The sequence below is a fragment of the Rhipicephalus microplus genome, unplaced genomic scaffold, assembly GCF_043290135.1.
Source record: "Rhipicephalus microplus isolate Deutch F79 unplaced genomic scaffold, USDA_Rmic scaffold_518, whole genome shotgun sequence".
NCBI classification, from domain to species: Eukaryota; Metazoa; Arthropoda; class Arachnida; order Ixodida; family Ixodidae; genus Rhipicephalus; species Rhipicephalus microplus.
The window spans coordinates 1-12,500 of record NW_027465078.1 but is presented as its reverse complement, the minus strand read 5'-3'; the positions used below and the strand labels follow the sequence as shown (position 1 = coordinate 12,500).

Sequence of the window (12,500 nt, the reverse complement as noted above, 5' to 3'; positions counted from 1 at the left end):
ACGCAGTTTTCGCGCCGCCCCGGCTGACGCGGTTTCGTGCCGCCCCGGCAGACGCGGTTTTTTGCGCCGCCCCGGCTGACGCGGTTTTTGCCGCCCCGGCTGACGCAGTTCGGACTTAGCACTTTTTGGCTGAGCCTGGCTGGTGGCCCACTCACTCGATCGCCATGTCTGTTAGCCACAGTTTTCCCGGTGGTGCCGCACCCGGGCTCGCCCCGGCTGACGCAGTTTTCGCGCCGCCCCGGCTGACGCGGTTTCGTGCCGCCCCGGCAGACGCGGTTTTCGCGCCGCCCCGGCTGACGCGGTTTTTGCCGCCCCGGCTGACGCAGTTCGGACTTAGCACTTTTCGGCTGTGCCTGGCTGGCGGCCCACTCACTCGATCGCCATGTCTGTTTGCCACAGTTTTCCCGGTGGTGCCGCACCCGGGCTCGCCCCGGCTGACGCAGTTTTCGCGCCGCCCCGGCTGACGCGGTTTCGTGCCGCCCCGGCAGACGCGGTTTTCGCGCCGCCCCGGCTGACGCGGTTTCGTGCCGCCCCGGCAGACGCGGTTTTTTGCCGCCCCAGCTGACGCAGTTCGGACTTAGCACTTTTTGGCTGAGCCTTGCTGGCGACCCACTCACTCGATCGCCATGTCTGTTTGCCACAGTTTTCCCGGTGGTGCCGCACCCGGGCTCGCCCCGGCAGACGCGTTTTTTTTTTCTTTCGCCCCGGCTGACGCAGTTTTCGCGCCGCCCCGGCAGACGCGGTTTTCGCGCCGCCCCGGCAGACGCGGTTTTTTGCGCCGCCCCGGCTGACGCGGTTTTTTGCCGCCCCGGCTGACGCAGTTCGGACTTGGCACTTTTTGGCTGAGCCTGGCTGGCGGCCCACTCACTCGATCGCCATGTCTGTTTGCCACAGTTTTCCCGGTGGTGCCGCACCCGGGCTCGCCCCGGCTGACGCAGTTTTCGCGCCGCCCCGGCTGACGCGGTTTCGTGCCGCCCCGGCAGACGCGGTTTTTTGCGCCGCCCCGGCTGACGCGGTTTTTTGCCGCCCCGGCTGACACGGTTCGGACTTTGCACTTTTCGGCTGTGCCTGGCTGGCGGCCCACTCACTCGATCGCCATGTCTGTTTGCCACAGTTTTCCCGGTGGTGCCGCACCCGGGCTCGCCCCGGCAGACGCGTTTTTTTTTTTTTTTTTCTTTCGCCCCGGCTGACGCAGTTTTCGCGCCGCCCCGGCTGACGCGGTTTCGTGCCGCCCCGGCAGACGCGGTTTTTTGCGCCGCCCCGGCTGACGTGGTTTTTGCCGCCCCGGCTGACGCAGTTCGGACTTTGCACTTTTTGGCTGAGCCTGGCTGGCGGCCCACTCACTCGATCGCCATGTCTGTTTGCCACAGTTTTCCCGGTGGTGCCGCACCCGGGCTCGCCCCGGCAGACGCGTTTTTTTTTTTTCCTTCGCCCCGGCAGACGTGGTTCCCCCCCCCCCTCCGTCTTTCTTTTTGTTTTTTTTTTTCGCCGCGGCTGAAGTGGATTTTTCGGTGCCTCGACGCCCCGGTAGTCGCGGTTTTTCCGTTTCCGCACGGCCCCGGCTGACGCTGCTCGGTCACAGTCGCCTTTTGTGGTGATTGCAGACTTCTTGAGCGCGGGTGTTTTTTTTTTTGTTGTTGTTGTTGTTTTATTACGCATTCGCTCCAGCAGACGCTGTTTAGACTTTTTGTTTCCTCTTTTATCCTGCGACGAGGTGACGAGGTTTATTCGGTGCCCCGCCGCCCCGGCTGAAGTGATTTTTCCTGTCCCGTGCCGCCCCGGCTGACGCGGTTGGGACTTCGCGTTTGTTCGGCCGCCACGGGTTTTGGCGCACTCGCTCGGTTGCTTGTTGTTGCCACTTGTTGCGAACCCAGGTTTCTTGAGCGAGCGCGGGCGTTTTTTCTTCCTTTCTTTCTTTGTTCTATGTGTTAGCGAATCGGCCTTTAATATCACACGAGGACTCACAACCAACAATTTTCAGTTTGAAGTGTAAAAAATCTGCAGGTGTTGACGTAACTGACTTGCCCCGTACCCTTGAGTACATCCATGAAGTTCTCGTAGTACTACTAAATCGCATTATTCCAAGTGGAGAAATTCCCATAAACTTGCAAACCTCTACACGAAAATCGGTGCGCGTGATAAAGTTGAAAATTATCGTCCGATATCAAATGTGCCTTCTATAACACAAATTCTAGGAAAAAAAAAAAAAAAACACTTGTTCGCCGTTTTCTGCGCCGTGACTGGCAGCACTCCGGCGAAGCGAAACGGGGTCGATTCGAGCACGATATCGGCGTCTTTCGACGTGCTCGCCGGCGACCGTCGCACGAGTACGTCGCACGAGCGCGTCTGCCGGGGCGCCGTTTGCGAAGCCGACGCAAAAGTGGGAACCGCCGCTCGGATGATCGCCGCTTTCGGCAGAGTGAGTGTTGGCACTCCGGGGAAGCGAAACAGCGTGAATGCGCCCACGAAATCGGCGTATTTTGAAGTGCCCGCCGGCGACCGTCGCACGAGTACGGTAAACCGCGTCAGCCGGGGCGTAGTTCGGGACGCCGACGAAAAAGTGGGAAGCGCAACTCGGATCTTCGCCGTTTTTGCAGGAGTGAGTGGCGGCCCTCCTGCGAGACCAAGAAGCATCGATTCGTGCACGAATTCGGCGCCTTTCGACGTGATCGCCGGCGACCGTCGCTCGAGTAGGGCAAACCGCGTCTGCCGGGGCGGGCTTCGGGACGCCGATGCGAAAGTGGGAAACGCTGCTCGGATGTTCGCCGTTTTTGGCCGAGTGAGTGCTGGCACACGGGCGAAGCCAAACGGGGCCGATTACGGCACGATATCGGCGTCTTTCGACGTGCCCGCCGGCGACCGTCGCACGAGTACGGTAAACCGCGTCAGCCCGGGCGGAGTTCGGGACGCCGATGCGAAAGTGGAGAACGCCGCTCGGATCTTCGCCGTTTTTGGAGGAGTGAGTGGCGGCACTCCGGAGAAGCCAAGGAGCGCCAATTAGCGCACGATATCGGCGTCTTTCGACGCGCTCGCCGGCGACCGTCGCACGAGTAGGGCAAACCGCGTCTGCCGGGGCGGGGTTTACGACGCCGACGCAAAAGTGGGAACCGCCGCTCGGATGTTGGCCGTTTTTGGCAGAGTGAGTGCTGGCACTCCGGCGACGCGAAAGAGCGCGAATGCGCCCACGAAAGTGGCGTATTTGGACGTGCGTGACGGCGACCGCTGCAGGAGTACGAAAAACCACGTCAGCCGGGGCGAGCGACACACGGCGGTCTGGGTGCTTATCGCTGCTATTATAGGGGCACCCCGGCAGACGCAGAAAAAAAAAAAAAATTTTCGACCTTCTTTTTTGCTGGTCGAGCTCGGGTAACCCAGGTCGCAATGGGAGCCGCGCACGAAAGCGGCGTCGCGAGACGCGTTCGCGGTCGCTAGTCGCACGAGCTCGGCAACCGCGTCAGCCGGCGCGGAGTTCGGGATGCCGACGGCTAAGTGGGTACCGCTGCTCGGATGTTCGCCGTTTTTGGCCGAGTGAGTGCTGGCACTCCGGTGAAGCCAAGGAGCGCCAATTCGTGCACGATATCGGCGTCTTTCGACGTGCCCGCCGGCCACCGCCGCACGAGTACGGCAAACCGCGTCTGCCGGGGCGGGGTTCGCGACGCGTACGCAATAGTGGGAACCGTCGCTCGGATGTTCGTCGTCTTTGGCCGAGCGAGTGCTGGCACTCCGGCGAAGCGAAACGGGGCCGATTCGGGCACGATATCGGCGTATTTCGACGTGCTCGCCGGCGACCGTCGCACGAGTACGGCAAAGCGCGTCTGCCGGGGCGAGGTTTGCGACGCCGACGAAAAAGTGGGAAGCGCCGCTCGGATCTTCGCCGTTTTTGCAGGAGTGAGTGGCGGCCCTCCTGCGAGACCAAGAAGCATCGACTCGCGCACGATATCGGTGTCTTTTGACGTGCCCGCCGGCCACCGCCGCACGAGTACGGCAAACCGCGTATGCCGGGGCGGGGTTGGCGACGCCGACGCAAAAGTGGGAACCGCCACTAGGATGTTCGCCGTTTTTGGCAGAGTGAGTGCTGGCACTCCGGCGAAGCGAAAGAGCGCGAATGCGCCCACGAAAGTGGCGTGTTTGGACGTGCTTGACGACGACCACCGCAGGAAAACGAAAAACCACGTCAGCCGGGGCGAGCGACCCATGGCGGTCTGGGTGCTTATCGCTGCTATTATAGGGGCACCCCGGCAGACGCAAAAAAAAAAAAAAAAATTTTTTTCGACATTCTTTTTTGCTCGTCGACCTCGGGTGACCCAGGTCGCAGTGGGAGCCGCGCACGAAAGCGGCGTCGCGAGACGGCTTCGCGGTCGCTAGTCGCACGAGCTCGGCAACCGCGTCTGCCGGGGCGGAGTTCGGGACGCCGACGGCTAAGTGGGAACCGCCGCTCGGATGTTCGCCGTTTGTGGCCGAGTGAGTGCTGGCACTCCGGCGAAGCCAAACGGGGCCGATTCCGGCACGATATCGGCGTCTTTCTACGTGCTCGCCGGCGACCGTCGCACGAGTACGGCAAAGTGCGTCTGCCGGGGCGGGGTTTGCGACGCGTACGCAATAGTGAGAACCGTCGCTCGGATGTTCGTCGTCTTTCGCCGAGCCAGTGCTGGCAATCCGGCGAAGCCGAACGGAGCCGATTCGGGCACGATATCGGCGTCTTTCCACGTGCTCGCCGGCGACCGTCGCACGAGTACGGTAAACCGCGTCAGCCGGGGCGGAGTTCGGGACGCCGATGCGAAAGTGGGAAGCGCCGCTCGGATCTTCGCCGTTTTTGGAGGAGTCAGTGGCGGCACTCCGGTGAAGCCAAGGTGCGCCAATTCGCGCACGATATCGGCGTCTTTCGACGTGCCCGCCGGCCACCGTCGCACGAGTACGGCAAACCTCGTCTGCCGGGGCGGGGTTTGCGACGCCGACGCAAAAGTGGGAACCGCCGCTCGGATGTTCGCCGTTTTTGGCAGAGTGAGTGCTGGCACTCCGGCGAAGCGAAAGAGCGCGAATGCGCCCACGAAAGTGGCGTGTTTGGACGTGCTTGACGACGACCACCGCAGGAAAACGAAAAACCACGTCAGCCGGGGCGAGCGACCCATGGCGGTCTGGGTGCTTATTGCTGCTATTATAGGGGCACCCCGGCAGACGCAAAAAAAAAAAAAATTTTTTTCGACATTCTTTTTTGCTCGTCGACCTCGGGTGACCCAGGTCGCAGTGGGAGCCGCGCACGAAAGCGGCGTCGCGAGACGGCTTCGCGGTCGCTAGTCGCACGAGCTCGGCAACCGCGTCTGCCGGGGCGGAGTTCGGGACGCCGACGGCTAAGTGGGAACCGCCGCTCGGATGTTCGCCGTTTGTGGCCGAGTGAGTGCTGGCACTCCGGCGAAGCCAAACGGGGCCGATTCCGGCACGATATCGGCGTCTTTCTACGTGCTCGCCGGCGACCGTCGCACGAGTACGGCAAAGTGCGTCTGCCGGGGCGGGGTTTGCGACGCGTACGCAATAGTGAGAACCGTCGCTCGGATGTTCGTCGTCTTTCGCCGAGCCAGTGCTGGCACTCCGGCGAAGCCGAACGGAGCCGATTCGGGCACGATATCGGCGTCTTTCCACGTGCTCGCCGGCGACCGTCGCACGAGTACGGTAAACCGCGTCAGCCGGGGCGGAGTTCGGGACGCCGATGCGAAAGTGGGAAGCGCCGCTCGGATCTTCGCCGTTTTTGGAGGAGTCAGTGGCGGCACTCCGGTGAAGCCAAGGTGCGCCAATTCGCGCACGATATCGGCGTCTTTCGACGTGCCCGCCGGCCACCGTCGCACGAGTACGGCAAACCTCGTCTGCCGGGGCGGGGTTTGCGACGCCGACGCAAAAGTGGGAACCGCCGCTCGGATGTTCGCCGTTTTTGGCAGAGTGAGTGCTGGCACTCCGGCGAAGCGAAAGAGCGTGAATGCGCCCACGAAAGTAGCGTATTTGGACGTGCTTGACGGCGACCGCCGCAGGAGTACGAAAAACCACGTCAGCCGGGGCGAGCGACCCACGGCGGTCTGGGTGCTTATCGCTGCTATTATAGGGGCACCCCGGCAGACGCAGAAAGAAAAAAAAAATGGGGACATGGCGTGCGTCACCGTGCGGCTTCGCAGCGTTGCCGAAGTCGCCGAGCCCTTCGACTGAGCCGAACGGCGGACAGGGAACGTTGGTCGGCCGTTCTAACCTGTCGGTGCCACGCCGAGACGTCGTTAAGGAAAACCGCGTCGTGGGCCTCTACGACGCCGTCGAGTCGTTGTACGTTTGGTGTCCAGCGTGTCGGCGGCGAGTAGCGGACACGTCGTTCACGACTTCGGTCTTTCGCAGTCGACGCGAACTTGCGGAGAGTCGTGGTGCCTCACGTTTTCGGCAGAAACCGCGGCGGAATTTTCCCGTGCGTGCGCGCACGACCTCGGTGCTGTGCCGTCAGCGTAGTGTTGCACAAACTCGTGGCCTACCCAAGGTGCGGTACGTTTGCGGCCGTATCCTCGGTGGGAATTTCGTGAGTAGGGTCGCAAATTCTACGACCTCGGCGGGTTTGAGAGCGACGTAGACTTGTGGCACGCTCAACATGCCACACGTTTCGGGGCACACCCGCGGTGAAATTTTCTCGAGTACGCTCGTATTAGGGCCCAAGGAGGTCTGGGTACTTATCGCTGCTATTATGTGGGGGTTCTCGTGAGCGGCGTACGCGAAAGCGACCGGGTGTCTGATATGCGGCGGGCTTCGGCCTCGTCAAGCGTGTCCTCGGGTCTGCTCCAGGGGAATCCACGGCAGTCGTCTGCAGCCTCATCCGCTTGATGCGTTAGGGGCTGGTTGTCGGACGGTGCCGTTTTACCACGATATCGAGGTGTGTTCCGTGTCGTCCTCGGGCGATTCAGATGCGAAAGCGCCGAAGACGCGGGCGTGACCCGTCGTCTGGCGGCTTTGCAGTCTCGGCTCCGTTGCTAGTTCCGGCCGGTCCACCGACAGTGCAGCGGGCTTGGGCAACCCGCACGGCGCGACCGAGTCGATGCAACGAAAAAGAGCGAGCATGAACGTGCTTCTTGCCGCACGGCTCCCACTCGTCTTTCGGGAAGGTTGTGCCGTAGCGAGCTCGAACGCCGTCATCTCGGAGTGCAAAATAAGCGTGTTGGGGCGCCTGAAGGTGGCCTCCGCCGCACACAGACTGCGTCCGGCCCGCCGAGGGCGAGGACGGACGCGCAGTCGAACGATTACCTGGTTGATCCTGCCAGTAATCATATGCTTGTCTCAAAGATTAAGCCATGCATGTCTAAGTACATGCCGAAATAAGGCGAAACCGCGAATGGCTCATTAAATCAGTTATGGTTCCTTAGATCGTTTCTTCCTACTTGGATAACTGTGGCAATTCTAGAGCTAATACATGCAGTGAGCCTGGAGCCCTTTGGGTAACGGGTGCTTTTATTAGACCAAGATCGATCGGGTTTCGGCCCGTATTGTGTGGTGACTCTGGATAACTTTGTGCTGATCGCATGGCCACGAGCCGGCGACGTTTCTTTCAAGTGTCTGCCTTATCAACTTTCGATGGTAGGTTACTTGCTTACCATGGTTGTTACGGGTAACGGAGAATCAGGGTTCGATTCCGGAGAGGGAGCCTGAGAAACGGCTACCACATCCAAGGAAGGCAGCAGGCGCGCAAATTACCCACTCCCGGCACGGGGAGGTAGTGACGAAAAATAACAATACGGGACTCTTTTGAGGCCCCGTAATTGAAATGAGTACACTCTAAATCCTTTAACGAGGATCAATTGGAGGGCAAGTCTGGTGCCAGCAGCCGCGGTAATTCCAGCTCCAATAGCGTATACTAAAGCTGCTGCGGTTAAAAAGCTCGTAGTTGGATCTCAGTTCCAGACGAGTAGTGCATCTACCCGATGCGACGGCTCGGACTGAACATCATGCCGGTTCTTTCTTGGTGCACTTCATTGTGTGCCTCGAGATGGCCGGTGCTTTTACTTTGAAAAAATTAGAGTGCTCAACGCAGGCGAGTCGCCTGAATAAACTTGCATGGAATAATAGAACAAGACCTCGTTTCTGTTCTGTTGGTTTTTGGAATACGAGGTAATGATTAAGAGGGACGGACGGGGGCATTCGTATTGCGGCGCTAGAGGTGAAATTCTTGGACCGTCGCAAGACGAACTACTGCGAAAGCATTTGCCAAGAATGTTTTCATTGATCAAGAACGAAAGTCAGAGGTTCGAAGGCGATCAGATACCGCCCTAGTTCTGACCATAAACGATGCCAACCAGCGATCCGCCTGAGTTACTCAAATGACTCGGCGGGCAGCTTCCGGGAAACCAAAGTATTTGGGTTCCGGGGGAAGTATGGTTGCAAAGCTGAAACTTAAAGGAATTGACGGAAGGGCACCACCAGGAGTGGAGCCTGCGGCTTAATTTGACTCAACACGGGAAAACTTACCCGGCCCGGACACTGGGAGGATTGACAGATTGAGAGCTCTTTCTTGATTCGGTGGATGGTGGTGCATGGCCGTTCTTAGTTGGTGGAGCGATTTGTCTGGTTAATTCCGATAACGAACGAGACTCTAGCCTATTAAATAGGTGCGGGGTTCCCAGCACCTTACAACCTTCTTAGAGGGACAAGCGGCTCCTAGCCGCACGAAACAGAGCAATAACAGGTCTGTGATGCCCTTAGATGTCCGGGGCCGCACGCGCGCTACACTGAAGGAAGCAGCGTGTCTTTATCCCTGTCTGAAAAGACTGGGTAACCCGTGGAACTTCTTTCGTGATTGGGATAGGGGCTTGCAATTGTTCCCCTTGAACGAGGAATTCCCAGTAAGCGCGAGTCATAAGCTCGCGTTGATTACGTCCCTGCCCTTTGTACACACCGCCCGTCGCTACTACCGATTGAATGATTTAGTGAGGTCTTCGGACCGATGTCCGGCGCGGCCTTTCGGTTGCGCCGGTCTGTTGGAAAGATGACCAAACTTGATCATTTAGAGGAAGTAAAAGTCGTAACAAGGTTTCCGTAGGTGAACCTGCGGAAGGATCATTAACGGATTGTGAAGGGTGAGCGCCTCAGCTGCGTCTGCGCCCGACACTTTCTGCCGCTGACCCCGTTTGGACGCGGGGTCGGCTTTTCCCCACGGGGCTGCCTGAATGTGGAGCGGCACCCCGTGACAAATTGTTGCGCCCAGCGGACGCCAACACCGCGACCTTGGACGGTCGGCCAGGTGGCGGACGCGGGTACAAACGGCGCAACGCACTCATAGGTCGGCTTTCGACCCGCCACTGCACCGTGGCTCGAAGCGCTCGAAATGCGCGACCCGACCGCTGCGGGACCGCCTAGTACTGTAAACAGGAGCGGCGGAGCGCGAACGGCGAGTCGTGGTTACGTCGGTAGAAGGCGAGGCTGCGCGTTCCCGAAACGCCAGCCGAGTGCCCTCCCGACCGTTCGAGCGTGCAAGAACGAGACCCGACAATCGCGCGGCGACTGCCAAGTACGAGAGGAACGGCACAAGCGTCGGCGGTCGGTCAAGGAACTGGCGATGTGACGGGTCCGCTGTGCACCAGTGCATACCGTCCCGCCGTCCGCGGCAAGCGCCTCCGCGTCCTCGGGTGACGGAGGCTGCCGGTCGGTTCTTGCAGGCGAGGGATCTCGCTGGCACCGGTTCGCGTTGACGCGCGGCCGGTCATGGCACGGCGATGCGACGGCCGAGGTGCGCAGTACTCGATGGAGGAACCGCACGCTCCGATGACCGTCCCGCCCTCCGCGGCGTATGCGTACCGACCGTAATGGTTGCAGCAGCGCCGGCCGGCTTTTGAATTCGCCACACGAAACACGGTGCGAGATCGCGGTTAGGGGAGCGTCGACGTTGCCAGGCGTTTTGCTTGCTGCCGAGGGAAAGGCGGCACGGCCACGTCGCGCTCGTCGCGATTAGCGGGTCTGCGCGCTTTGGGAAGGTGCCGCAACGACTTGCCGAAAGAGGAAGCACGGAAGAACGAGGGACTTGGACGTCCCGACAATTGAACGCACTTGCGGCCAGGCCCTTGCTGGCTTCGTTCTTCCGCCTCGAGTAGGCTCGTACGCGGCTCCGGCGCCGAAAGTGGTCCTTGGCACCGACTTCGGTGGACGTGGGAAGTGCCGCGCAAGTACGGCGCGCCTGGCTCCACCTGTTGGCTAAAGTAGGCAGCCGGATCGGCATTTTGGTGTGCGGTGGCAAACCGTGGATGCGAAAAAAGCTTGTGCGATTTCGTGGAACAAAAAGCGGGGGTCCCCCTTTTTATGCGGAGGAGACCGACCCGCCCGCCGTGGTGAACCGCGACGCCACGGTAAAAACGGGAGAGGCTTGTCGATGGGACCGTGCATCCCGCGCTCCACGGAGGCCGGGAGGCGGCCGCCCGAGGAAATGTGTAGCCGTCGAGGCCCGCATCTGCGTGCACTCTTATCCAAATGGGTGTACCGCAGGCATTTTCTGGTTAGGCGGGCCAATGAGAGCGAGCACACAACGATACCTACGGGTCCGGCTTGGAGAACCGGCTTCGACGCCTCCCGAGTATTTATAGAGGGGTGGACCACGAAAGCACTCGCAAGTAGCGGAAGCGAAACGCCGTCCGAAACACACCGTTTGCTCGATTTGCGGCAGCCGAAAAAGGCGCGGCAGAGTTTTGGAGTCCAAGCGTGCGCTGAAAAGCGCCCTTCTTGGCCACTGTTTGGCCGAGTGCCAGAAACGTTTGGTTTTGACTGTACGGAATTGAACAAACACTTTTTCACGACTCTAAGCGGTGGATCACTCGGTTCTCGGGTCGATGAAGAACGCAGCCAGCTGCGAGACTTGGTGTGAATTGCAGGACACACTGAGCACTGATTCTTTGAACGCACATTGCGGCCTTGGGTCTTCCCTTGGCTTCGTCTGTCTGAGGGTCGGATCACATATCAAGAGAGCCTTCGGCGCACAAGGGAACGTGAGCCGTCGACTCGTTTTGACCGCGTCGGCAACACGGACAGCACGCTGAACACCTCACAGCGAGCGCCAACAGCGGCCACTCAAGGGCGAGACGGTGGCGACCGTCGTGCCAGAGCCCAACCGAAACGGGGGCGACCGACTGCATTGAGGATGTGGCACCTCGTTGAGACCGCCGCAGGACTTCGAGTCGGAAGGAAGCCTGCAGGGAAAGTGCGGTCGAGGTTGCGTACTCCTCTCTGCGACCGGGCGCGCAAGAGCTGCGAGAGCCACGGACGCGCAACTTTAACGCACGGTAAACACGAGGAGCGAAAGCCGGCCAGCAAAGCTTCTCCAGCCGTGCGCAAAGTGCGCGAGATCGCAGCCTTGCGTTGCGCTTGTTGCCCTCGAAGTAAGCAGGGTGTCCCGTAGACCGGGCGCTCGAACACGCTGCGGGGCCGTGCCTCCTCCAGGCTTTGCCGCGCGAACAGGGAACGTTCGCGCGCAAAGCGCAGGGAGGTGAGGAGGCTGCGCCCGACGTTTGCGGTTCGCTGCGTACGCGGTTGATGCGGAGAGCACGGCGCGACGACTTGCCGCGAAGCGGAAAAAGTCTCCCGCACGAGTTGGCGAAACGTTGGCGAAGCTTAAGGCGTTCTCGTCGTAGTCCGCCGTCGGTCTAAGTGCTTCGCAGTTCCCGTCCCGTTCAAAAAACTGGGCCACTCCAGTTGGGGCGGGGGCGACGCTACACGAGACGATGCCTCTCGCCAGGCTGCGTGGCTGCCCTTGCGGCGGCGGCGACTGGCCTCGGCGGTGTTTGGGCTTTCGACACGGTCGTTTATCACGCAACTGCTCGGACGACGCACGCGCGCAGCGGAATGCCGCTTGCCAGCCTTGTGAAGATGTGACCCTGTACAGGGTTGCGGGCGCACTTGGTAGGGCGTCGTACTCGGTTCGCGATGGGTTTACGAACGTGTCCCGTCACTTCCACGTCACACCGGTTGTGCGCCGCACGCGTGCAGCGGGGAAGCCGATTGCCAGCCTTGTGAAGAAGTGGCCCTGTACAGGGTTGCGGGCGCACTTGGTAGGGCGAGCGCACGCGGTCGTGCAGGAAGTTGATGGAAGCGAATGTATCCGCTGTCGACCTCAGATCAGGCGAGACAACCCGCTGAATTTAAGCATATCACTAAGCGGAGGAAAAGAAACCAACAGGGATTCCCCGAGTAGCTGCGAGCGAAACGGGACCGAGCCCAGCACCGAATCCCCCGTCCTTGCAGGCGGTCGGGAAATGTGGTGTATGGGAGGCGACGTTCTCGGGTGTTTGCGACGGTGCAAGTCCCCCTGACAGGGGCTTGTCCCAGAGTGGGTGCCAGGCCCGTCTCCGCCGTTGCGCGCCCGGGATGGAGCCTCCCGTGAGTCGGGTTGCTTGAGAGTGCAGCCCTAAGTGGGTGGTAAACTCCATCTAAGGCTAAATACGACCGAGAGACCGATAGTTCACAAGTACCGTGAGGGAAAGTTGAAAAGAACTTTGAAGAGAGAG

The 12,500-nt window shown here is 60.5% G+C and overlaps 2 non-coding genes across 2 annotated transcripts; both read left to right on the top strand.

The window, feature by feature from the left end:
- Nucleotides 1–7,260: 7,260 nt before the first annotated feature.
- On the top strand, nucleotides 7,261–9,075 carry LOC142794986 (small subunit ribosomal RNA). The gene has a single exon (XR_012892675.1). It is a non-coding gene; the product is annotated as a small subunit ribosomal RNA (ribosomal RNA).
- Nucleotides 9,076–10,794: 1,719 nt separating this feature from the next.
- On the top strand, nucleotides 10,795–10,947 carry LOC142794979 (5.8S ribosomal RNA). The gene has a single exon (XR_012892669.1). It is a non-coding gene; the product is annotated as a 5.8S ribosomal RNA (ribosomal RNA).
- Nucleotides 10,948–12,500: the final 1,553 nt, after the last annotated feature.